Source organism: Bos indicus x Bos taurus, chromosome 1 (genome assembly GCF_003369695.1).
Source record: "Bos indicus x Bos taurus breed Angus x Brahman F1 hybrid chromosome 1, Bos_hybrid_MaternalHap_v2.0, whole genome shotgun sequence".
NCBI lineage: Eukaryota > Metazoa > Chordata > Mammalia > Artiodactyla > Bovidae > Bos > Bos indicus x Bos taurus.
This window is the reverse complement of record NC_040076.1, coordinates 129,275,215-129,301,833: the sequence shown is the minus strand read 5'-3', so window position 1 is coordinate 129,301,833 and position 26,619 is coordinate 129,275,215. Positions and strand designations below refer to the sequence as shown.

General features: G+C 40.8%; 1 non-coding gene across 1 annotated transcript; it reads left to right on the top strand.

Moving 5' to 3' along the window:
- The first annotated feature begins 5,486 nt into the window (after positions 1-5,486).
- TRNAC-GCA lies at positions 5,487-5,559 on the top strand. The gene has a single exon. It is a non-coding gene; the product is annotated as a tRNA-Cys (tRNA).
- The last annotated feature ends 21,060 nt before the right edge of the window (positions 5,560-26,619 follow it).

Below are 26,619 nucleotides of genomic sequence, written 5' to 3'. Positions count from 1 at the left end.
GGCATCATACTCCCAAATCTTCTTTAAATTAGCTCTATGTCAAAAGGCTATGTGGAAAGACCTTTCCTTTTGTCTGATAAAGGAAAAATTGGAACAATATCGCTTCACTTTAGGATCCAGGCGATCATTTGGTTTCATTCCAAGGGGAGTTTTTTTTTTTTTTTTTTTCTTTTTAAACTTTGGTCTGTAACTGCACATGTGTAGGACTGACTTTAATCAATTTCTCCCATAACTTTATTGCCATGTAAGCTATTCTCTACTTACTGACCTTCTGTCAAATCAGACTGGTGGATCTTGTCTGTGATAGGGCATTAGCTCCATCAGCAGAGAAATATTTTAGTTCAATGTGTATAACATTGCTTTGGTAGAAGAAAATAAAGGTTCTTCTGCAAAGGCAGCTGGAGAGCAAGATGAGTTCATTGCCCCAGTGCCTCCTGGGGCTGTTCCTTATCAAAGCATGTGATTCCATATCAAAAAAACGTGACCATGGAGAAACACTTAAAGACCCATGACTCCATTAGAATCTCCTCCAGTTTCACCCACTGCTTTCTCCTGGGCTCTCAGTGACCAAGATAATTCTTTACCAAGACTTAGAGCATGAGTCTGTCCTCATGGGAAGGTCTTCCCAGAGAAGCTATGACCCTACAAGCCTGATGCCATCTCCCATTCTAAGATCAATCTGGTCCTTCAGTCTCTCTAGTGATGTGAGTGTCTCTGATGCGGGGCTCAAGTCAGAGGGAGCAAAAGTCTTAGTGGCACAGACTTCCTGGGAAACAAAGACAGACTAGGTTGCAGCCAAGTCATTAGGCCACATCAGAGACTGTTGTTTCTGGAATCTGTGTTTCATTCCTCCCTCAGGGACTTTCCTGGGGTCCAGTGGTTAAGATTCTGCATTTCCAGTGCAGGTGTGTGGGTTCAATCCTTGGTTGGGGAACTAAGATCCTGCATACCATAAGGTGCAACGCCCCCCCGCCCCCACACCAAAAAAAAAGGCAGCAACAACATAAAACATTGATGAGTACCTACTCTGTGTCTCTGTGTCAATCTATGTCAGGAACATATGGCCTCATGCCATGGGGCCTTATTGTGAATTAGCAAACTCCAGAAAAACATTTACTTTTGCTTTATTGACTACACCAAAGCCTTTGACTGTGTGGATCACAATAACCTGTGGAAAATTCTGAAAGAGATGGGAATACCAGACCACCTGACCTGCCTCCTGAGAAATCTGTATGCAGGTCAAGAAGCAACAGTTAGAACTGGACATGAAACAACAGACTGATTCCAAATCAGGAAAGGAGTATGTCAAAGCTGTATATCGTCACCCTACTTATTTAACTTATATGCAGAGCACATCATGCAAAATGCTGGGCTGGATGAAGCACAAACTGGAATCAGGATTGCTGGGAAAAATACCAATAACCTCAGATACACAAATGACACCACCTTTATGGCAGAAAGTGAAGAAGAACTGAAGAGCCTCTTGAAAGTGAAAGAGGAGTGTGAAAAAGTTGGCTTAAAGCTCAACATTCAGAAAACTAAGATCATGGCATCCAGTCCCATCATTTCATGGCAAATAGATGGGGAAACAATGGAAACAGCGACAGACTTTATTTTCGTGGGCTCCAGAATTATTGCAGATGGTGACTGCAGCCATGAAATTAAAAGACGCTTGCTTCTTGGAAGAAAAGCTATGACCAACCTAGATAGCATATTAAAAAGCAGAGACATTACTTTACCAACAAAGGTCTGTCTAGTCAAAGCTATGGTTTTTCCAGTAGTCATGTATGGATGTGAGAGTTGGACTATAAAGAAAGCTGAGCACCAAAAAATTGATGTTTTTGAACTGTGGTGTTGGAGAAGACTCTTGAGAGTCCCTTGGACTTCAAGGACATCCAACTAGTCCATCCTAAAGGAAATGAGTCCTGAATATTCATTGGAAGGGCTGATGTTTGGCCACCTGATGTGAAGAACTGACTCATTGGAAAAGACTCTGATGCTGGGAAAGATTGAAGGTGGGAGGAGAAGGGGTGACAGAGCATGAGATGGTTGGATGGCATCACCGATGTGATGGACATGAGTTTGAGTAGGCTCCAGGAGTTGGTGATGGACAGGGAAGCCTGGCCTGCTGCAGTCCATGGGGTCGTTAAGAGTTGGACACGACTGAGTGACTGAACTGAACTGAAGTGTGGAATAGACGTCCCAGAATTGAAGGAATGGGCTACTTTCTTTAAGTCCAGAAATTGCCCAGTGTCCTTTCCATAAAGTGCTCCTCCCATCGTGTCTGAATCTTAGACCACAGTGAAGTATTTGGGATTCTTGAACCAGTCAAGAAGTAATGAGAGAATATTTCAGGCATTTAGAACAGAACCAAAATTGTTAGCTGTTTACAGGTACATTTACTCAGAAAATTCTCCCCAACAGGAAGAGATGTAGTGGGAGGTGGTTGGAATGGAGCCCAATCCAAATTTTTGTTTATTTCTTGTTAGAGTATCAATAAGTCTGTTTCTTCTCTTATCACTTCTCTCTCCACCCTTCCACCTCCAAACCCCTTCCCTTAGAAAGTCTAACTTTCATTAAGAGTTTAGAAACTTTTCTGCCTTTCTCCAACAACCATTTAGATCTTAAGTAAGAACTGAGGAGGCAGTGTTTAGGCAAGCTCCAATTGTTTATTTTGGAGCTCCTGTGTGAGGACCACAACAGAATCTCTACTGTTGCTTTTCTGCTGTCAATTTCAGGGGATAGAAGATGACTTTCTTGGTCCCTGTGCCGTGTGGGGCACTGCTTTCTCTTCCTACTCTAGCCTGTGGGCTCCCTGAGGGCAGGGACTGTATCATGTCCATACGTGTGTCCCCAGAACCCAGACCAAGATGGTGCTAAGAGAGGGCTCCTCAGGAGGAACAGTGAAGTTGTGCACAGTATCAGCCCTCCTCTTTGAAGCTCCTGGAACCCATATTAAATTATGGTGTAGCTTCTCTTTCCTGCTTTACTCTCTTCTTCCGTCTTCTGTTTTTCCTCACTTTGTTTTTCCAGTAACTAGTAAACCAATGAATGAGATCCATATGATTTTGCTTTTTGGAATTGTGAAAAAAATTTCTGTAGCATGATGATTAATTTCCTCTAATTGCTCATGTATGTTTGGGGAAAATGGATATTGTTAGTTTGTTGATTATTAAGTTCTATTTATAACTATTAGAGCAAGAAAGTTATTCATTTATGCCTCTACTTATTTTTTCTACTCAATTTGTTGATTTCTGAGGGCAAAGTACTAAAGTCTCCTATTTTGATAATTTGTCTGTTTCTCCTTTTGCTTTCTGGTTTTGCTTTATGTGTTTTTAATTTTTGAGTTAGGTGTATAAAGATTCATGATATAAATCTTCAAGGTATTTATTAATCAGTATAAAACATCCCTCTTTGTCCCTTTAAATGTCCCTTTTTTTTTTTTTTCTTTTTGGTCAAGCATTCTGTTTTCTGATATTAATACTGTCACATCTGTTTTCTTTATAATTTGCTTTATATATATTTTTTTCTCTTGAGAAGGTTTCTTTTTTAAAAGAAAATGGAAGAGTACAAAGATATAAAGGGCACACGGATTCACACAACCCATAATCAATAACCATTGACATCTTCCTTTTTCTTTTATGTTAAGAAATAAAACATCACAGTTAGACCTAAAGGGTGTCTTCACTTACATTCCCTGTCTGCCCCAGAGTACCTGAAGCTCCCACTAGCATGAATTTGGTGGATGCTCCTTCCATGTATTTCTTGCACTTTTACAGTATTCAGGCCATTCCTAAATAGTATACAGTAAGATTTTTATAGTTTTAAGTCTACATAAGTGTTGTTATACTTGATGTAGCATTCTGCCCATTTCATTTTAAACTCACACTCTGTTTTTAAAAAACTCACCTTGTTGGTATATATAGATCTTCTTCTTTTATTTTAACATCTATGTAGACTGAAGTGACTTAGCACAACACACAGCACACAGAATGCTCTTATAATAAAACACCACCTTTTATTTGTATATTTACTCAGTGACGGACATTTACGTAGTTTCTCATTTTTCTACTATTAAAAACAAAGCTGCCAGATACATCCTTGTACATGGCTAAATATTGCTAGATCTTTCTCCAGACACTGCATCATTCACCTCTCTGATTACACATGGGAGGGCATCTCTTTGGTGTGTACCAATAAGTGGAATCTCTGAATCATGTAATAATATATTTTGTATTTGCACTTCTAGTGAATTCTGCTAATGGCTGTACCACTGTCCCCCCAGCAAAACAAGACCCTTCTCTCTACTTCCTCATCAGTACTCGATTTTGTTACTACTTTAAAATATTTGCCCATCTGTCAGATGAAAAACAAAATATTGTTTGTTGTTTTCATTTGCATTTCCATGGAGTTGAACATGCTTATTGGCCTTTAAACTTTCCTCTTGTTCAGATGGTAAAGCATCTGTCTACAATGCGGGAGACCGGGGTTCAATCCCTGGCCTGGGAGATTCCCTGGAGAAGGAAATGGCAACCCACTCCAGTACTATTGCCTGGAAAATCCCATGGATGGAGGAGCCTGGGAGGCTGCAGTCCATGGGGTCGCAAAGAGTTGGACACGACTGAGCAACTTCACTTCTTCACTTTTTCACTTCTTTTGGGGCAGGGTATGTGGAGGGGAATGTTGTTTTTCCATTCCTTTGATACTTTCCTTTTCTTTTTGCCATCAGATCTGTACTTTTGAAGAAAATATTTTAATTTATTAAAATTATTTAAAATTTATCAAATTATTTAAATTTATGAATGCATTCCTAACATCTTGTCTTTTGTGTGTGTGTTTTTCTTCCTTATTTGTTGTTGTACTGATAAAGTTTCCTTAGCTTCATTTTTATTCTGTGGTTGTGTATAAATTTTTATTGCCAACATGTAAAGATATTCCATTCATGTATAGCATTGGTAACATCTTTCTTTTGTTCTGGAGTCCATCTTCTATTATTTAGAGAGGGCTCTATAGATGAAATACCTTCTGAATCCTTGGATATATGAAAATGCTTGTAGTCTGCCTTCACATTGGAATAATTGTTTGGCTAGGTATACAACTTTAGATTCAACATCTTTTATTTGATTTAATTTAATCCACAATACATTATTTCTCCATTATTTTCTTGCATTTAGTGTTGCTTGTAAAAAGTCTCTTCTTAATACAGTTTTTATTCCTCTACGTATTATTTTTTTCTTCTCTGAGAGTATCTAGAAATAAAAAGAATTCTTTGTGAAACTATGATGTGAGAATTATTTACCACTTATTTACTATTTATCATTGCATTCACTGATACTCATTTTCAGCCAATTTAGCACTTGCTTTATCTTTTTAATTTTGGGGTCTTTAACTTTGGGAAATTGTCTTTTACTATTTCTTCCTTTTCTTTGAACATTTGGTGTTTAGTTTCACCATTTCCCCCCTCTCTTATCACTAATCTGGGGGCTTCCCTGATAACTAAGTTGGTAAAGAATCTGCCTGCAATGCAGGAGACCCCAGGTTCGATTCCTGGGTTGGGAAGATCCCCTGGAGAAGGAATAGGCTACCCACTCCAGTATTCTTGGGCTTCCCTTGTGGCTCAGCTGATAAAGAATCTGCCTGCAAAGTGGGAGACCTGGGTTCGATCCCTGGGTTGGGAAGATTCCCCTGGAGAAAGGAAAGGCTACGCACTCCAGTAGTCTGGCCGTGGACTGCATGTGCATGGGATTGCAAAGAGTCGGACACAACTGAGCGACTTCCACTTTCACTTTCTATCACTAATGTACACTCCCACCCCCACTCTCCTCTGGCATACATTCCACTGCTTTTGGTGTGTATCCCTGTCCTATACAGTGTGTTTGTTTCTGTGCATATTTTTTCCTCTTTTTCTAGACCTCAAATGCAGAAGTGAATTTATCAGACTCCTCAGTCCATGAACATTATCATTATTTGTCTCTTCAGGGCACCCCTCTTCTTTTATTTATTCCATTTTGTTCCCTCAACTACTTCAACTCCTTTCTCCTCATCTTTGGACATTTCTATGTGCTCTTATAAAATGTGTAGGCTTGTTCATCTGTGAAGATGTTTTCAACTTATACCCTTAACACTTCAAAGCTTGTGTGTCTTAATTTCTCTGAGCACTGGTGTTTTAATTTTTTTTTAATTGAGGTGCAGTTGATTTACAATATTAGTTTCAAGTGTACAAGATAGTGACTCAAAAATTTTATACATTATACTGCATTGAAGAAAGTAGGGAAAACCACTAGACCATTCAGGTATGCCCTAAATCAAATCCCTTATGAATATACAGTGAAAGTGAGAAATAGATTTAAGGGACTAGATCTGATAGATAGAGTGCCTGATGAACTATAGACAGAGGTTTGTGACACTGTACAGGAGACAGGGATCAAGACCATCCCCATGGAAAAGAAATGCAAAAAAGCAAAATGGCTGTCTGGGGAGGCCTTACAAATAGCTGTGAAAAGAAGAGAAGCCAAAAGCAAAGGAGAAAAGGAAGGATATAAGCATCCGAATGCAGAGTTTCAAAGAATAGCAAGGAGAGATAAGAAAGCCTTCCTCAGCGATCAATGCAAAGAAATAGAGGAAAACAACAAAATGGGAAAAACTAGAGATCTCTTCAACAAAATTAGAGATACCAAGGGAACACTTCATGCAAAGATGGGCTCGATAAAGGACAGAAATGGTATGGACCTAACAGAAGCAGAAGATATTAAGAAGAGGTGGCAAGAAAACACAGATCAGATCAGATCAGATCAGCCGCTCAGTCGTGTCTGACTCTTTGTGACCCCATGAATTGCAGCACGCCAGGCCTCCCTGTCCATCACCAACTCCCGGAGTTCACCCAGACTCACGTCCATCGAGTCAGTGATACCATCCAGCCATCTCATCCTCTGTCGTCCCCTTCTCCTCTTGCCCCAATCCCTCCCAGCATCAGAGTCTTTTCCAATGAGTCAACTCTTCACATGAGGTGGCCAAAGTACTGGAGTTTCAGCTTTAGCATCATTCCTTCCAAAGAAATCCCAGGGCTGATCTCCTTCAGAATGGACTGGTTGGATCTCCTTGCAGTCCAAGGGACTCAGAAAACACAGAAGAACTGTACAAAAAAGATCTTCATGACCCAGATGATCACGATGGTGTGATCACTGACCTAGAGCCAGACATCCTGGAATGTGAAGTCAAGTGGGCCTTAGAAAGCATCACTATGAACAAAGCTAGTGGAGGTGATGGAATTCCAGTTGAACTATTTCAAATCCTGGAAGATGATGCTGTCAAAGTGCTGCACTCAATATGCCAGCAAATTTGGAAAACTCAGCAGTGGCCACAGGACTGGAAAAGGTCAGTTTTCATTCCAATCCCAAAGAAAGGCAATGCCAAAGAATGCTCAAACTACCGCACAATTGTACTCATCTCACATACTAGTAAAGTAATGCTCAAAATTCTCCAAGTCAGGCTTCAACAGTACATGAACCGTGAACTTCCAGATGTTCAAGCTGGTTTTAGAAAAGGCAGAGGAACCAGAGATCAAATTGCCAACATCTGCTGGATCATGGAAAAAGCAAGAGAGTTCCAGAAAAGCATCTATTTCTGCTTTATTGACTATGCCAAAGCCTTTGACTGTGTGGATCACAATAAACTGTGGAAAATTCTGAAAGAGATGGGAATACCAGACCACCTGACCTGCCTCTTGAGAAACCTGTATGCAGGTTAGGAAGTGACAGTTAGAACCGGACATGGGACAACAGACTGGCTCCAAATAGGAGAAGGAGTATGTCAAGGCTGTATATTGTCACCCTGCTTATTTAACTTATATGCAGAGTACATCATGAGAAATGCTGGGCTGGAAGAAGCACAAGCTGGAATCAAGATTGCCGGGAGAAATATCAATAACCTCAGATATGCAGATGACACCACCATTATGGCAGAAAGTGAAGAGGAACTAAAAAGCGTCTTGATGAAAGTGAAAGAAGAGAGTGAAAAAGTTGGCTTAAAGCTCAACATTCAGAAAACGAAGATAATGGCATCTGGTCCCATCACTTCATGGGAAATAGATGGGAAAACAGGGGAAACAGTGTCAGACTTTATTTTGGGGGGCTCCAAAGTCACTGCAGATTGATTGCAGCCATGAAATTAAAAGATGCTTCCTCCTTGGAAGGAAAGTTATGACCAACCTGGATAGCATATTCAAAAGCAGAGACATTACTTTGCCAACAAAGGTCCGTCTAGTCAAGGCTATGGTTTTTCCAGTGATCATGTATGGATGTGAGAGTTGGACTGTGAAGAAAGCTGAGCGCCGGAGAATTGATGCTTTTGAACTGTGGTGTTGGAGAAGACTCTTGAGAGTCCCTTGGACTGCAAGGAGATCCAACCAGTCCATTCTAAAGGAGATCAGTCTTGGGTGTTCTTTGGAAAGAATGATGCTAAAGCTGAAACTCCAGTACTTTGGCCACCTCATGTGAAGAGTTGACTCATTGGAAAAGACTCTGATGCTGGGAGGAATTGGGGGCAGGAGGAGAAGGGGAGGACAGAGGATGAGAGGGCTGAATGGCAGCACCGACCTGATGGATGTGAGTTTGAGTGAACTCCAGGAGTTGGTGATGGACAGGGAGGCCTGGCGTGCTGCAATTCATGGGGTCGCAAAGAGTCGGACAAGACCAAGCAACTGAAATGAACTGATAGTTATTGTATTGGCCATATTCCCTGTGCTGTACAGTATACTCGTATAGCATATTTCTTTTATACGTACTAACTTGTGCCTCTTAGTCCCATGCCCCTATGTTGCCCCTCCTCACTTTCCTGTGCCCACTGGTAACCATTAGTGTGTTGTCTGTATCTGTGAATCTGTTTAAACTTTTTTGTCATGTTCACTAATTAGCTTTATGTTTTAGGTTCCATATATAAGTGATAGCATACAGTATTTGTCTTTCTCTGTCTGATTTATTTCACTTAGTGTAATACTCACCAGGTCATTCTATGTTATTGTAAATGGGAACATCTCATTCTTTTTTTATGGCTTAATTGTGTTCTATTGTACAGATATATTACATCTTCTTTATCAGTTCATCTGTTGATGGACACTTAGGTTGCTTCCCTATCTTGGCTATTGTAAATAATGCTACTATGAACATTGGGGTGCATGTATCTTTTCAGATGAGTGTTTTCGTTTTATTTGGATTTATACCCAGGAGTAGAACTGCTGGATCATATGGTAATTCTATTTTTTAGTGTTTTGAGGAGACTCCATGCTGTTTCCACCGTGTCTATACCTATTTACATTCTCACCAACAGTACAGGGTTCCTTTCTCTCTATATCCTCACCAGTGTTTATTATCATCACCAACATTTGTCTTTTTAATAATAGCCATTCTGACAAGTATCTCATTTTTGTTTTGATTTGCGTTTCTCTGATGATTAACAACATTGAGAATCTTTTCATGTGCCTGTTTGCCATCTGTATATCCTCTTTGGAAAAATATCTATTCAGGTCCTCTGCCAAATTTTTAATGGGGTTGCTTATTTTTTATATATTGAGTTGTATGAGCTGTATACATGCTGGGATATTAAATCCTTGTCAGTCATATAATTTCCAAATATTTTCTCCCATTCAGTAGGTTGTCTTTTTGTTTTGTCAGTGGTTTTCTTTGCTGTGCAAAAAGTTTTAAGTTTAATTAGGTTCTATTTGTTTATTTTTTGCTTTTGTTGCCCTTGCCTTAGGAGACAGATCCACAAAATATTGCTACACTTATGTCAGAGACTGTTCTGCCTATGTTTTCTTCTAGAAATTTTATGGTTTTAGGTCTTACATTTAGGTCTTTAATCAGTTTTGAGTTTTTTTTTGTAAATGGTGAGGGAAAATGTTCTAATTTCATTCTTCTACACGTAGCTTTCCAACTTTCCCAGCATCATTTATTGAAGAGACTGTCTTTCTCCGTTGTATATTCTTGCTTCCTTTTTCATAGATTATTGGGCCTGAGTGCATGGGCTTATTTCTGGACTGTCCATCCTATTCCATTGATCTTTGTGTCTGTTTTTATGCCATACCATGCAATGGCACCCTGCTCCAGGACTCTTGCCTGGAAAATCCCGTGGACGGAGGAGCCTGGTAGGCTGCAGTCCATGAGGTCACTAAGAGTCAGACACGACCAAGAGACTTCACTTTCACTTTTCACTTTCATGCATTGGAGAAGGAAATGGCAACCCACTCCAGTGTTCTTGCCTGGAGAATCCCAGGGACAGAGGAGCCTGGTAGGAGGCCATCTATGGGGTCACACAGAGTCAGACACGACTGAAGCGACTTAGCAGCAGCAGTAGCAGCATGCTATTTTGATTACTATAGCTTTGTAGTTTGGTCTGAAGCCAGGGACTGTGATATCTCCAGCTCTGTTCTGTTTTCTCAATATTGTTTTGGCTACTCGGGATCTTTTGTGTTTCCATCCATATTTTTAAATTATTTGTTCAAGTTTTGTGAAAAATTCCATTGGTATTTTGATAGGGATTGCATTGAATTTGTATGGCATTTTAACAGTATTAATTCTTCCAATCCATGAACACAATATGTCTTTCCATCTGTTTATGTCATCTTCAGTTTCTTTTTTCAGTGTCTTATAGTTTTCCAAGTACAAGTGTGGGACGTGTATTTATTCAGATCTTCTGCATGTCCTTCAGTGGTGGTATTGTACATTTCCTGTTAAGATAATTCTTAAAGGAGAGTTTTTGTTACAATCCTGAGTGATGTCTTATTTTATTGTCACGTTTCTAGTTTAGAGAATGCTACTGAGTTTTGTAACTTGATATTATATCTAACTTGCTAAATTCTCTTTTAGTTTTAATATTTGTCTATTGTTTCTGTTGGTTGTCCTTGCCTGGGGCTTTTGGAAGGATAAGCTTTTGAAATATTTAACAGTTGCTGTGTATTTTGTGTGTATGTGTGTATTTGAAATTTACATAAGTGATAAGGTGCAGACCTCTTTCAGTTTCTTTTCTTTTTTGTCACTCAACACATTTTCAAACATATGTATCCCAACATGGTTCCTTTTGCTATTTGCATATGTTTTGTTTGTCCATTTTCTTAGTGGTTAAATCCTAGTTTGTCCCCTATGAGAAATAACGGTGTGAAAAAGCATCCTTATATATGTTTTTTTTTAACTTTATTTTTAAAAAATTATTTTATATTAGTGTGTAGTTGATTAACAATGTTGTGTTAGTTTCAGTTGCAGAGCAAAGTGATTCAGTTATACATGTACAAGTGTCTGTTCTTTTTCAAATTCTTTTTCCATCTAAGTTATTACAGTATGTTGAGCAGAGTTCCCTGTGCTATATAGTAGGTCCTTGTTGGTTATATGTTTTAAATATAGCAGTGTGTACACACTCCTATAATGTGTAATGGAGCTGTGCACCGACTTTGCCAGAGAAGTATCAGGAATGGAGCTGATAGTTGATAGGGAATATGCATACCAAATTTCATTAATTGCTTCCAGATTATTCTTCAGCATTAGTGTACTACCCAAGTGTAGGTGCTGAAACCGAGTTTCTTCCTGTGCACACCATTTATGTTATTTGTTATTATTCAATTTTATGATTTTTACTACTCTGTTGCCTCTCTTATTTTGTTTGATTGATCTTTTTCTAATTACTAATGAGGTTAAATATCTTTTCATAAAATTGTTAGTCAACCAGGTTTTAATTGCTCTCTTTAATTTGCAATAGTTCCTTTAAAATTCTGATATTAATCGCTACAAATATCTCCTCCCAGCCTGCCACTTTTTCCAGCATATTCACTTTTTCCAGGGTATCTTTTGCTGTATATTGTTTGCCAGGATAATCCCTGGATACTTTGCTCTTTCTGCTGCTACTGTGAATGGCATCTTGTTTTATTATTGTAGTTTAGTTGATTGCTGCTGCTGTAGGGAATAGTATTGATTTTTTGGAAGTTGATTTTGTATCTGGCAACTTTGCCAGACTCTCCTATTATTTCTATTGTTTATTTAGTTCTGTTGCATTTTCTATGCTGATAATCAAGGTATATGCAAATAATGAGTCTTATTCTTTCTCTTCCTGTCTTTTACCTCATTTCTTTTTCTTGTTTTACTCTGCAGGCTGGGACTGCCAGAACTAGGTAATACCTAGTTAAAGCAGTGATGATGGACATCTTTAATTGCTTGCTGGTATTAGAGAGGATGTGTCTAAATGTTTTCAATGGAGTTTAAGGTTTACTCCATGTTATAATCTATAATAATTGTCAGGGTAAGGAAGTTCCAGCTCTTCTTAGTTTTCTGAGGCCTTTTATCATAAATGGTTAGGCTGTGCTTTTTTTGCACCTAAGTACAGAATAATGTAATTTTCTTTTTCAGTCCATTAATGTATGGATACATTAATTTTAAAATTTTATTTCATTATAATGTATTCTTTTAAATACATTTTTGGATTCAGAGTACTAGCTATTACTGTCTTATTTTCTTTCCTTATAAGGTCCATATCTGGCTTTGAAATCATGGATAAATGATTCCAGTCTCACGAAATGAGTTGGATAGCCCTTCCTTCTTTCTATTTTTTTAGAACAACTTGTATAATACAGACTTTAACAATTTCTTAATTGTGTTGGCCTCTTCTTAAAGTCATGTAAGCCTCAGATTTTTCTTGGTAGTTGAAGAAGGCAGTAGCAACGAAAGTAGTCTTTCATTATATAATATCTGTTTTTTAACGTCTATTTTATTTTCAGTTTGTCTTTTACCGCATTTGACAATGTAAATTCTTTCCAACTTTCTGTATTGCTGTCACATATTTTTCTTTATTAAAAAATTATTTTGGGGCTTCCCTAGCGGTCCAGTGGTTAAGACTCCATGCTGCCAATGCAGGGGTTGAGGATTTGATTCCTGATCGGGGAACTGAGATCCTGCATACCATGTGGTATGGCCAAAAGATTAAAAAAAATAATAATAATCTCTGTTGTAACTGTAATTATTTCTTCCTTTTTCATCCTGTTTGCTTATACTTTTCTCTTTTTTCCTTTATTAGTCTTGATGAGTTTGCCCATTTTATTTGTGTCTTTAAAAACCAGCTTAAATATTTTCTATTGTTTTATTTGTATTTTCTATTACTGATTTCTACCCTTATTTTTCTTATTTTTGCTTTGAAAGTACATATACATTCTTCAAGCTTCTTAATTTTAATGCCTACACTTCATTTGTAGTCTGATGAATGTATTTAAATCTATTAAAAATTTTTCTAAGTACCAGTTAGCTATGGCCTATGGGTTTTACATGTACTAGAAATCAGATACAAGTCTTCCATAAAATTTAACTGTAAATTTTAATCTTTAGTTATACTAATATTTTTATTTCTGCTTGATATATCAGTTTCTGAGAAGAGTATATCAAAATCTCCCAACTAAAATTGTTGACATCTATTTTTCTCTATTGGTCATTGTATATTTTGAGGTCATTGATATATTTTGTATATCTTTATCTACATATATATAATTTCTTATAGATTTAATAGTCTTTAATAATCTTATAGATTTAATAGTCCTTCTATCTTGTAGTTTTTTTTCTGTTTATGAAATTTTTGTATTAACATCTACTTAATCTCATATTAAAGTTGACAGTCTGATTTACTTTTGGTTCATATTTGCATATAGTATTTTGTTCAACCCTGTTTTTTTCAAATTTTATATATTCTTCTGTTTGAAATATTTTCTTCTGAGAAATATATTATTTGATTTTTTTAAGAGATCCATTCTGATAGTCTGTCTTTTGATTGATGAATTTAATCTGAGTACACAGCTTACTACAACTAATGTTATGTTGGGACTTATTTTGACTTTTGTGTGTCCTGTTTTTTATTTACTTTCCATTTGTATTGTTTCTGTTTTCTCCTTTCCTGAATGCCATTGGATAAGTCGAATTTTCTGCTGCTGATGTGAATATTGTGCATCCTATATTTATTCTTATGTGTTTGCCTCTAACTTGTCAACTTATGCTAATTGCCAGTCTTCTCCATCTTTCCCCTGAATGTGACAATTTCCTTAGTCCTCTTTTACTACCTTTTGGTTGTCTCCCTCTACCTCTCATCATATATTTCATCTAGAATTTTAATTCTGGAGTTCCATGAATACCCCTTTTGACTTACTAGAGCTTTTCTTATTTAGACTATAATTAACTTTATTAATTTATTTATCCATATTTATATCCCATATCTAGGGTTGCCAGATAAGATACAGGATACCCAGTTAAATTTGAATGCTGCATATGAGATATTTATACTAAAAAATATTTATTGCTTATCTGAAATTCATATTTAGCCAGATGTGGTGTTGTTGTTTCTGTGTTTTTTCTTATATTTGACAACTCTATTCATATTTTATAGAATTCTCCAGTACCTATTTCTCTATTTCTGAGTATGTTCTCCAGGAGTTATTTCAGTGAGGGTTTGTGGTAAAGTATGCAGATTTTTGTATGATTGATCATCACATTTTTTTTTTAAGATTTTTTTTAAAAAATGTGGACCATTTAAAAAATCTTTTTTGAATTTGTTACAATACTGCTTCTGTTTTATGTTTTGGTTTTTTGGCTATGAGACATGTGGGATCTTAGCACCCCAGTGAGGTATTGAACCCACATCCCTGCATTGAAAGGTGAAGTCTTAACCACTAGACCACCGGGGAAGTCCCCACCCTCACATTTAAATGACAGTTTTGTTAGGTATATTATTCTGGGTTCAAGTTCTTTGATGTCAGCACTTTGAAAATAATGGTCTCTTATCTTCTTGCATTCCATGTTGTTGTTGAGAAGGCTAATGGCAGTTTGATTCTTGTTTCTTTGTAGATAATTTGTTTATTCTCTTTAGCTACTTAAAATTTTTTTCTTTTTGTCTTTGGTATTCTTTATTTTCATTGTAATGTGAAAAGTTTTTTTTTTCTTATTTACATTGCTTTCAATTTGCATGTCCTTTCCACCTGAGATCTTATCTTTCTCTAATTCTGTGGAATCCTCAGTCATTATTTCTTCAAGTATTTCTTCCTTTGTTTATTTTTGTCCTTATTTATGGGCGTTCACTTGTTGTATAGGTTGATATTTTTTCCTCTTACTTTTTAATCTCTGAACCTATCTTTCATATTTGCCAATTCCTTCATGATACCTTCTGGGTGAGCTCCTCAACGTGGTCACTGAATATGCAAATTCTTTCTTCAGCTGTAACTATTCTGCTATCCCATCTGTTCATTGAGTTCTTTGTTCCAATTACTATGTGTGTCTTACCCAAGATTTTCAGGTGATTTTCATTTGGGCCATCTAGTTCCTGCTTTTTGTTTCCAGTATCTTCCACATGTCTTTGAAGAAGTTTAATATATCTATTTCAAGTCATTTTATTTTCCCATCATTTTGTTGTACCTGGTAGAGATTGGTCAGTCTTTTCCTTATAGCAGTCATGCTCCTTAGACGCCTTCGTATTTGTCCTTATGAATCCCTGGGAGTATTATTTAGCTACACTGATGAAACGGGGAGATAGTAACTGAGGAGAGTAGTTCTGTCCCTTCTCCTAATGTGTTTGGACAGGGGGAGATGAGGTGGGTGAGTTACAGAGCAAGGGATGTCTGGAGTTACAGTCTCCATCTGTACCCTGGCACTGCTGGTTTGTGCCAACCTGACCATATAAACTGCAACCATCTGGCCACTTGGCTGTGGAGGTTAGGAGGGGAGGAGAGAAAGCAGAAGCCAGCCAGTATTTCTTCACCCATTTCTACTACTACTCCACACCCCAGTGGGACTTGAAAGCCATCTCAGTAGTACCTCGTTCCTGTTTTTCTGGGCTTCCCTGGTGGCTCAGAGAGTAAAGAATCCACCTGAACAGCAAGAGACCCAGGTTCTATTCCTGGATCAGGAAGATTCCCAGAAGAAGGAAATGGGAACCCACTCCAGTATTCTTGTCTGGAAAATTCCGTGGACAGAGGAGCCTGGTGGGCTATAGTCCACTGTTGCAAAGAGTGGGACATGACCCAGCAACTAACACTTTCACTTTCACTTTCCTGTCTTTCTGCCTTATAGGAGTCAAGGAAAAGACGTTTTATTTCCAGAGAAATGTGGGAGAGAGAAAAGGACAGTCCAAAACCTCCCCCCATCCTGTCTCCCATTCATGTTGTTTCACTTTTATGCTCTGAGCTGCCAGTTTTCATCCCCCTTCTCCCAACACACACTTCATAATGTAACTGCCTTTTGTTGCCCTGGAGTGGTGTGGTCATCTCAGAGTTTATACATCAGTTTGGAAGTCTTACCACCTGCTGTTTGACTTCTGGGGTGTCTCCAGGGGTGGGTTCCAGAGCATGAGCCTGCATCTGTGTTGGCTTGCCTTTTTAGAAGGATGCTGTATCTTCTACTTCCTCAACAATTGCCTCACCCCCACCCCCTTTTTGCCTCTGTTCTCTTCTCCTAGAACTCTTACTAGATACTGGAATTTATACATATTTCTTAATTATTCTTTTTTAATTCACATTAGCTTCAAGTGTACAATGTAATGAATTGATATTTGAACACAGCGTGAAATGATCACCGCAGTAAGTCTAGTTAACTAACATTCATCACCATACATATTTACCAAAAACATCTTTTTCTTGTCAGAGTTTTTTAGACTGTTCTTTTAGCGACTTTCAAGTGTACAATACAATAATATTAAATATAAGAATTGACTATAATGATTCTTTTTATACTTTCTTGTCATTTATACTTTGGTCCTAAGTTGTGAAATCAGAACATCCTTTTAGCATACAAATTTACTCCTCAGCTTTGTCCGTTTTGGATTTAGACTTAGTGTGTTTAATTGTTTTAAAACTTTGATGGTCATATTTTTCATTTCCAAAACCTTTGATTGTCTTTTGTAATGGTCACTTTTGTTGCTTATGTTTCAATACTTTGCTTTCAGTTATTTCAATGAATAATTATTAATTATTTCAATTATCCTCTCTTATCCCTCTGAGGACATTTATATACTTTTATGGCTGCTTTCAGATTGCTTGTTAACTGTCTTTCCTCAGATATCATACCATTTGTTGACTTTGGTGTCTTTCTTTCATATATTGGTGATTCTTCTATGTGTACTTTTCTTTGATTTTGAGATTTCCTGTCTTCTGACCTGTAGATGCTGTTTGTTCTGCTTCTGGTAATTTCTTTTCAGAAGGAGGGATAAATGTGAGTACAGAGAAGAGAGGTGTGTAAAAATGGTATGCATCTCTTGATGAAGGTGAAAGAGGAGGGTGAAAAAGCTGGCTTAAAACTCAACATTCAAAATATGAACATCATGGTATCTGGTCCCATCACTTCATGGCAACTAGATGGTAGAAACAATGAAAACAGTGACAGACTTTATTTTCTTGGGCTTCAAAATCACTGTGGACAGTGACTGCAGCCATGAAATTAAAAGACACTTGCTCCTTGGAAGAAAAACAGTGACAAACCTAGACAGCATATTAAAAAGCAGAGACATTATTTTGCCTTTTACAAAGGTCCATACAGTCAAAACGATGGTTTTTCCAGTAGTCATGTACAGATGTTGGAGCTGGACAATAAAAAAGGCTGAATGCCAAGGAACTGATGCTTTTGAACTGTGGTGCTAGAGAAGACTCGAGAGTCCCTTGAACTGCAAGGAGATCAAACCAGTCAATATTAAAGGAAATCAATCCTGAATATTCATTGGAAGAACTGATGCTGAAGCTGAAGCGCCAATATTTTGGCCACCTGATGTGAAGAGCTGACTCATTGGAAAAGACCCTGATGCTGGGAAAGATTGAAAGCAGGAGGAGAAGGGGACAACAGAGGATGAGATGGTAGGATGGCATCAGCAACTCAATGGACATGAGTTTGGGCAAGTTCTGGAAGATGGTGAAGGACAGGGAAGTCTGACCTGTTGCAGTTCATGGGGTTGCAAAGAGTCAGACATGACTGAGCGACTGAACAACAACAGACAGGAATATGGAGACTCATCCTGAGCTTGGAGCAACCCTGGAATTGTGCCATAGTTTCACAGTGGTCCCCCATTGAATGTCTTTGACTGGTTTTCTTTCCACTGGTCTAATCCCGTCTGTGTTCTGTCTTTTAAAAATTTATCTTCATTTCTGGTCATCACTGGCACCACTTCTAGTGATGTGCGTGTGTGTGCATGTGTGCACATGTGTGTGTTGATCATTTTAAGGATTTATGGAAGGACAGGCAGACACATGTGCTCAATGTGCCATCTTGATGCAATCTCCATTATTATTTTATCATTAAAAATTAATTTATTGTTTAAATATATTTTTATTAAATATCCAGCAGATAGAAACCACACAGAATAGTAACTCAGTATCCACTGAGTATAAAACAACTGTGAATTGATGTACAAAACCTGTGAATTGATGTACAAAACCTGTGAACCAAGAAAGATCACTTTTTATGGGTTCAGGCTCCTTCTCCCTCCCCTGAGAGAAGCAGGACCCCAGGGCTCTGCAGCCCCAGAAGTTTATGGTGACAAGGCCTCTTTTCTGCAGATCCCATGGCAGCTGCCCAGACACCCCCTGGGAAAGGACCCGCCACATCAGTTCAAAGGCAGCAGCTCTGCTCACTTGTATCAGATGCTTCCATCTCCCCCAGCAAGCCTTACCACAGGGACCTCCTCTGTGTTTGGCAAGGACACAGGACTTAGAACTCAAAGTCTGGACAGCCCTATGGCCACCCCATGGTCTGTCACAACAGCTTTGTGCACCAGTGGACTGAACGCCTTCCTTCTTCTACCCACAGAACTCTGATCACCAGGTCTCAGAATCTCTCCTCATGTCCCTTCCCCTCCTGCCCTGCTCCTTCCTCGTTTCCTCCCTTCCTCCTCCTTCCCTCTTCTTTCTCCCCTTCTGCTATACTTCTTTCTCCTCTTCCTCTTTATCCCATGTCCACCTCCATAAATGTGGACCTTTAAAAACAAAGCTTATTTGATGTTGACTCCAGGCAACATCTCTCTCTTTGGTTTTCCTACCACACAACTCTGAATTCCCCATGGGAGAAGAAACCCAGCATTCAGAAGCTTAAGGTTTGCTACCTGCCTGTGAGAAGCACGCTAGAATTCTTTTAATGGCTTCACCACAGCCAAGGCAGCATGCCCTTAGTTCTTTGTTACTCTCCTGGGGCACTGCTGTTACTATTGCTGTCTTGGAGATGTGCTTCAGGCTGCCCCACCCAACCTTCCCCATGGGCACAAGGCTGTTTCTAGAGACATAGGGTAGCCCCTTGGTCTGTTGTTGTCTGTCGCCTGTATGGTCACTCAAGGATGGGGCTTGCCCCTTCAGCTCTCTTGGGATTCTCAGGGCTCCATTCTGGCTCAAGAGAATAACAGGTAGGGGCCTTTCCTTCCATGACAGCCCATAGAGAAGGGCCTGTGCTCTTCTCAGACACTACATCCTGAGAGGGGAGCTGGGGAAGTCTTTAACCCTTTTTACGGGGGAAGAAATATGATAGTTCTGACTTTTCTGCTGAGTTGGGGCACTGCTGGAATCTGGAGAGGTGAGAGGAGCCAGGGTCAAAACTCCCCACTTCAGCCCTCTTCCTCCCACCCCAGACAGGGTGCCCTGCCCAGAAATGGCCAGAGATGACAATTGCTAGGGCTGCAGTAGCCCTTCAGAGACCAGAGGTGCTGACCTCTGGGTCAGCAGTGGACCCTTGACTGTTCATCTTTTATATATAGATATATATATTTGCCTGAATTGGGTCTTAGCAGCAGCACTCTGAATCTTTGATCTTCATTGAGGCTCACAGGACCTTTAGCTGTGGCATGGGGGATCTAGTTCCCTGACCAGGGACTGAGCCCGGGCCCCCTGCGTTGCAAGTGAAGAGTCCTAGACCCTGGACCACCAGGAAAGTTCCTTGACCATCCATCTTGACCAGCAGTCCTCTACTTGTCTGGGGTCTGGGGGTTTTCTGTGACTGCCCTTGCTGGGAAGTAAGCCTTGGGGCTCCTTCTGATCCCAGGTTCTTAAACCCATCTCAGGCCAGACCCACCCCACTTCGCAGGCACACAGGGACTCAGGGAACTGAAAAGAGCCATGGCTTGGTTGCTGTGTTTGTGTCCCCCTAGACTGTTGCCAGCTCTGCTCTGGTCCCCGGCAGGCACGACAGGTGTCTGGAGGCTGAAGGAGTCTAGCTATCAGGAAATACTTGCTGAGCCCAGCTGAGCACGGAGCCCTGGGCCATGGAAAACAGAACAGAAGCTCAGAACCTGGCTCCTGGGGCCAGAGTGGGTGCCAGAGGTACTCTCTCACCGGTGTGGCCCCTCCACAACCCTGGCCTCCCTCCACCCTGCTGCTGCCCCAGGCCTTCTCCTGGGGATGGCCTGGGCGGGGTCCATGGGAACGTGAGGCTCTCCTGGCTCTTGTTTGCCTCAGCTAATCTCAAGAATGCACTTGTTTTCCCTTTTGGTTTGGGAAGTCCTCAGCTCTCCCTTTAATGTCGATAGAGCTGGGGACAGAGGCCGTGGGAGCCAGAGGGCAATGATCCCTGGCTTGTTCTCTTGCTGGCTATGTTTCTCTCTTTCCAATTGTTTGTTACTTCCTGCCTCCATTTCAGCGTCTCCTCACAGTTCCCAGAAACTGAAATAAATGTCCTGAATTTTGGACATTTCAACCACCTCTCCTTCCTGTGAATCTCCTCACAGTGGCCAGTACCTTGCAGGTGTGATTATCTCTGTTTTACAGATGAACCTGGAGCTTAAGAGGCTAAGTTATTGCTCATGGTCGCACAGCAAGTGAGAGGAGAACTGGAGTAGAGCCCAGGGCCCCCCTACCTCCGCTCCAAGCTTCAGCTCCAGGGCAGAGATCTCACTGGACATCCATTGTCGGTTATTTGCTGTTTCTTTTACTGAACTGTTAGTTCCCTACGAGAAGCAATCCTGGTCTTCATCTTTGTATTCCCAGGCTTGGTCCAGTGTCTGGAAACGTAGGAGACACTCAGTGGATGTTTGTTCAAACAAAGAAGAGAGGATATGAAGCCAGGAGCTCTACTGGGTGCTGGCAATGCCAAAGAATGCTCAAACTACCGCACAATAGTACTCATCTCACACGCTAGTAAAGTAATGCTCAAAATTCTCCAAGCCAGGCTTCAGCAATATGTGAACCGTGAACTTCCTGATATTCAAGCTGGTTTTAGAAAAGGCAGAAGAACCACAGATCAAATTGCCAACATCTGCTGGATCATGGAAAAAGCAAGAGAGTTCCAAAAAAGCATCTATTTCTGCTTTATTGACTTTGCCAAAGCCTTTGACTGTGTGGATCACAATAAACTGTGGAAAATTCTGAAAGAGATGGGAATACCAGAACACCTGATCTGCCTCTTGAGAAATTTGTATGCAGGTCAGGAAGCAACAGTTAGAACTGGACATGGAACAACAGACTGGTTCCAAATAGGAAAAGGAGTTCATCAAGGCTGTATATTGTCACCCTGTTTATTTAACTTATATGCAGAGTACATCATGAGAAACGCTGGACTGGAAGAAACACAAGTTGGAATCAAGATTGCCGGGAGAAATATCAATCACCTCAGATATGCAGATGACACCACCCTTATGGCAGAAAGTGAAGAGGAACTCAAAAGCCTCTTGATAAAAGTGAAAGTGGAGAGTGAAAAAGTTGGCTTAAAGCTCAACATTCAGAAAACGAAGATCATGGCATCTGGTCCCATCACTTCATGGGAAATAGATGGAGAAACAGGGGAAACAGTGTCAGACTTTATTTTTCTGGGCTCCAAAATCACTACAGATGGTGACTGCAGCCATGAAATTAAAAGACACTTACTCCTTGGAAGGAAAGTTATGACCAACCTAGATAGCATATTCAAAAGCAGAGACATTACTTTGCCAACAAAGGTCCATCTAGTCAAGGCTATGGTTTTTCCTGTGGTCATGTATGGATGTGAGAGTTGGACTGTGAAGAAGGCTGAGCGCTGAAGAAGTGATGCTCTTGATCTGTGGTGTTGGAGAAGACTCTTGAGAGTCCCTTGGACTGCAAGGAGATCCAACCAGTCCGTTCTGCAGGAGATCAGCCTGGGATTTCTTTGGAAGGAATGATGCTAAATCTGAAACTCCAGTACTTTGGTCACCTCATGTGAAGAGTTGACTCATTGGAAAAGACTGATGCTGGGAGGGATTGGGGGCAGGAGGAGAAGGGGACGACAGAGAATGAGATGGCTGGATGGCATCACTGACTCGATGGAAGTGAGTCTCAGTGAACTCCGGGAGTTGGTGATGGACAGGGAGGCCTGGCGTGCTGCGATTCATGGGGTCGCAAAGAGTTGGACATGACTGAGCGACTGATCTGATCTGATATATATAATCCTTGATCATCTAAACACCTGGAGAATCAGCCATTGTCCTCATTTCATAGATGGGATCATTAGGGCTCAGAGAAGTTAAGTAATTTGCCAAGGGTCACAGAACTTGCAAGTGGCTGAGATGAGATTCAGTCCATGTAGTCTAACTCCAGAAGCTACACCATCTGCAGGCACAAAGGGGACAAATGGTCTGGGGAGGAAGGAGAGTGGGCGGAAGGGCTGTGGGAGCCCCTTTGCTACCGGGTTTGGAGTGATCTCTGACCAAGGCGGGCTGTAGTGGATGACTGAGTTCCCTAGGCAGGAAGCAGTTCTCAGCTCTGCTCTGCATGCCTTTCAATCACAAGCTCCCAAATACATGTTTGTTGAATGACTGAATGACTAGCCCTGCCAATGGCTGTGCAGTTTTTTCACCCCCAGAACTGGCCTTTCTGGCTGCTCTTTCATCAGCTTTGGGGGTCTTTCTTTGCCCAGTCTCGAGTTGTGGGATTCCTAGAAGTGCTTCCTGAACTCTCTTCCCATTGCTCCACCTTCTTTGTAGGATCACGTTCCTAGTCCTGGCTTCTGTTACCCTTGATGCGCGGGTAGCTCTCAAACCTGTATTTTAGCTCTTTCCTCTGAGCTCCAAACCTTCATAGGTTTCCACCTGAGTGTCCAGCAGATATCTTACCTCCACACTTCAAAAGCATTTGCATCAATTCCTCCTCACCTTAGACCCAGGGACTGGTGCTATCACTCACTCAGCTGCCCGACCCACAAACTCAGGCTTGTCCTTAACAGTCTCCTCCACCTCAGGTACCAACATCTGATTTCTTCTTGGCTAGACTGCTCAGTAACTTCCCAAATGATTCCATAAGCTCCAGTCTCCTCTCCCACCCCCACTCCACCCACTCTCCATAGAGCAGTAGGAAAAACCTTGCAAGTCGTGTGTCTGACTATAGCACCTGCCTGCCTAAAACTCTGGACTCAAGCAGAAAGCTCACATCATCAACATTACACCCAAGATTCCCACAATCTAGCTCCCACCACCACCTTCTTTATCTCATCATTCTCTCTCCCTGCACCCCGCTGGACCCCCAGCCACCAAGCAGTGGTCATGAGGCCTCTGGACATGCTAACCTCCAGGTTGGGATTTTCCTTCTTTACCTCTGCAACTGCCCAATTGTCATTAAGCCTTCAGGACCCAGCCTGGACATTGTCCCCCTTCCGAGAGGTCCTCCCTGATCCTGAAGGCTGAGCAAGGAGCTCCTTCTCTGGGCTCCCCAGTGCTCTCCTGCCTCAGCCTTCCTCTTTGCTTATGGCCTCTTATGCCTGGGCTGAGGGCTGTGTCTGGGTGGGGACAACATCTGATGTGTTGGTGACCCCAGTGCTTAGCTCAGGGCCTGGCACAAGAAGGCTCCATGGATATCCATTGATCAGGCCAGAAACCTGAGTTATTAGGAGGAAAACATGGCCTCTTCCCTTAAATCTTGGCTTTAACCAGCTGGCTTATGACCTCACCACCTCTCACTGCTGTATTCAGTTGTCTTCATTTGCCTTGTTCTGGGACAGGAACCTCCTCCTTGGGTACATCCCACTCTGCCCCAGTTCATGGTGATCACCTCTTCCCTGACTACAGGGCTATACTAGCACCCAGAGGTCCCCCAGGGTCCCATTTCAAGAAGGAGAACTCTCCATGAATAGTTCTTGCCTCAACTGCACCTAAGGCCTCAGATTCACTTCTTAGGACATGAGAAATTTTACTGAGAAGATAAATATTAGATGTGAAACCCCTTGGTAAGAAAGAACATTTAGGTTAACTTCTCACTAAGGTGTAAATGGCCAGCAGAGCATGTTTACCTGGGGACAGATGCGGACAAGTTGAAACAGGAGTGTACGTCCTCTGACTGCATACAAGGGGATAAGAACCGCGGGAAAGGCTGCCTGGCCTACGCCCTACAGTGGAGCACTCAGTTCTCACCTGTATCAGTTGCCTGTGTGTCCGTGTGTGTCCATCCTCCAGTACAACAAGAGAGGCTGAGTAGTTTTCTTGTTGGTCCGCTAACCTCAGTAAGGACCTGGACACACAGTGAGCGCCCAGTAAATGCCCATAGCTATCTTGTTGGCTCAGAGGTTGGCTGATCAGCCACCTCCTACAGGGGACTGGGAAGTGTTTGAAGCAGGAGGGGAGGATCCTTCCTGGTTTCTCTTGAGGCTCCAATAAGCTCTGTTCCCATAACCACCCCTCACTTCTGGCAATCACACAGATAGTCTCCTAGCTGAGCTCCCTAGGCAGGGAGGAGTTGAGGGGAGTAGAAGCTTGGAAGTGCCTCCAGGGTCCTGACCCCTTTATAGGGTCAGAGCCTCTCCAGGGAACTGTGAATTTGCTAGAAATGAGCTGAGGCATCTTCTTCTTGGCCTCCAACAGCCTTGGTGCCTCACATTCATTCAACACACATTTATGTACCTGCCGAACACCAGTCTGGGTGCTGGAATGCATCAGTAAACAGACAAACATCTCTGCCTACACTGAGCTTATATGCTAGTAGTTTCTGATGGGGTGGGGGAGGTAGCAGTAAACAACAAAAGAGGTCAAAATGGTAATTATTTGATAGTCATAAGCACTAAGAAGAAAAAATAAAGCAGGGAAAGGAGATGTGAAATATCCTGTCAGGGGAGGAGTAGAAATTTTAGAGAGAGTGGCCAGGGAGTGCCTCGGTGAGGAGGTAATTTTTAGAATGTATTTGGTTTGTTGAGGTAAAATATACCTAAAATAAAATTTTAACTATTTTAAGTGTGCAGTTCAGTGGCATCCAGTACATTTACATGGTACCACCATCCATCTCCAGAACTTTTTCATCACCTTATGCTGAAACTCTGTACCCATTAAATAGTAACTCTTATTCCATGGTGTGGATACACCACATTTTTTTTTTTTATCTAGTTATCTAACAATGGACATTTGAATTGCTTCCGCCTCTGGCTACTGAGAATACTGCTGCTATGAACATGAGAGTACAAATAACTCTCTGAGTCCCTGATCTTAGTTCTTTTGTGTATATAGCTGGAAGCAGAATTGCTTGGTCATATGGTCGTATGGACTTCTTTGGTGGCTCAGATGGTAAAGCGTCTGTCTACAATGTGGGAGACCTGGGTTCGATCCCTGGGTCGGGAAGTTTCCATGGAGAAGGAAATCGCAACCCACTCCAGTACCCTTGCCTAGAAAATCCCATGGACGGAGGAGCCTGGTGTCCATGGGGTCGCAAAGAGTCAGACATGACTGTTCACTTTCATTTTTCTTTCTTTTCATGGTCTTATGGGGCTTCCCAGGTGGCTCAGTGGTAAAGAGTCTGCCTGCTAATGCAGGAGCCACAGGAGACAGTTTGATCTTTGAGTCAGGAAGATCCCCTAGAGGAGAAAACAACAACCCACTCCAATATTCTTGCCTGAAAAATCCCATAGACAGAAGAGCCTGGCGGGCTACAGTCCATGAGGTCACAAAGAGTTGAACTGAATGACTATCACTTACTTACATATACAATATATATGTATATCTATATTAGAAGTTTATAAATTTTATAAAATATGTGTGTATTTATATGAGAGGCATCCTGATGGGTATGAAGTAGGTTTTGTGGCTTTGGTTTGCATTCCTTAATGATTAATGATATTGAACATCTTTTGTGTGCTCATTGGCACACATATTTTCTTTGGAGAAATGTCTATTCAAGCTGTTTGCTCATTTTATGTTGTTTGCTTTTTTTATTGCAGAGTTTTAGGAATTCTTTATATATTCTGGGCATTAATCCCATATTAGATATGTACTTGCAAATATTTTCTCCCATTCTATGGGCTATCTTTTCACTCAACTGATAGTGTCTTTTGATGCACAAAAGTGTTAAATTTTGATCAAGTCCAGTTAATCGTTTTTTTTTTGTTGTTGTTATTGCTTGTGCTTTTGGTGTCATATCCAAGAGATCATTGCCAAATTCAACATCATGAAGCTTTTCTCTCACTTTCTTCTGTTTTATGGTTTTAGCTCTTAGGCTTAGGTCTTTGATCCATTTTGGGTTACTTTTAATATATGATGTAAGGTCACAGTCCAACTTCATTCTCTTGCAGGTGGATGTCCAGCTCTCCTAGCGTCATTGGTTGAAAAGACTGCCCTTTCCTCACTGAATGGTCTTGGGATGCTTGTTGAAAATTGTGTTACCATATATATGAGATAAGAGGGTAAATTCTGAGTAAAGACCTAGAATAAGTGAGGAGCTAGCCC